Source organism: Sorex fumeus, unplaced genomic scaffold (genome assembly GCF_029834395.1).
Source record: "Sorex fumeus unplaced genomic scaffold, SorFum_2.1 ptg000009l, whole genome shotgun sequence".
Lineage (NCBI taxonomy): Eukaryota > Metazoa > Chordata > Mammalia > Eulipotyphla > Soricidae > Sorex > Sorex fumeus.
Window position 1 is genome coordinate 8,022,788 of NW_026606066.1, and position 931 is coordinate 8,023,718.

At 35.0% G+C, this 931-nt stretch overlaps 1 non-coding gene across 1 annotated transcript; it reads right to left on the minus strand.

The window, feature by feature from the left end:
* Positions 1 to 572: 572 nt before the first annotated feature.
* LOC130019826 (U8 small nucleolar RNA) lies at positions 573 to 708 on the minus strand. Its single transcript, XR_008791896.1, has one exon. It is a non-coding gene; the product is annotated as a U8 small nucleolar RNA (small nucleolar RNA).
* Positions 709 to 931: the final 223 nt, after the last annotated feature.

Consider the following 931-nt stretch of genomic DNA (forward strand, 5'->3'; position numbering starts at 1 on the left):
TCAACTCTTCCACCTTCTTTCAATAATCTTGCTTTCTGTACATAGCTTTTACTCAGGCTAACGACCATATCTATACCAGAGTTTAGAAGATTATGCTTATGAACCATTCTTACTTTTCATAAAAAGTAACTAACCTCTTACTTTAACTGTTCTTAGTTTTAGGCTTACAAAAAGTTAAAAATAAGATAGAGATTTTCCCATCACATTCTCTCTCTCTCTCTCTCTCTCTCTCTCTCTCTCTCTCTCTCTCTCTCTCTCTCTCTCGTATATTCAACCTATCTCCACCATCAGTATCCCTTACAAAAAAAGGTAAGGCTTATGTGAAAAGAACAAAGACAAGCATATGAAAAGTGCACAGTTTGATGCCCAACACCTCATTACTCCTCACCAGTCTGTCAGCTTTGACCCCATACCTCCAAGAACTGCCTGGTCAGGTTACCAAACTCTGAGGTTTGAAGTGCATGGGAGAGAATTGCTGAAAATGCCCCAGGTCTTACCACTTACACCATTTACACCACCGGGTGAAGTTTCTATAATAAAATAATAATGAAAGAATTTACAAAAATTATTCTTTTGGAAACAGGAATGATTAAGGTATTGTTAGCTTTAATCATGCAGAGATGTTAATCATGAATCATGCGAACTCCCATGTCATGTTGCACCTGTCCTCTGAATAGAGGAACAAGTAAATAACATCCTACCTGACAATCAGTAATAATAAATTTTTATAAACCAAAAAATCCCCTTAACAGAATAGTTCATGTCACCAATAAACCTATTTAAAATATCATTATCCCCAAAGATACTTGTTAAGACTTTATTCTTGGTATTGGGCATTATATGAATTTCGCAAATATATAGTGATATGTATTCATAATAATGGTATTGTAGAGAATATATTCACTGCCTTAAACTTTCTCTGTGTTCTATC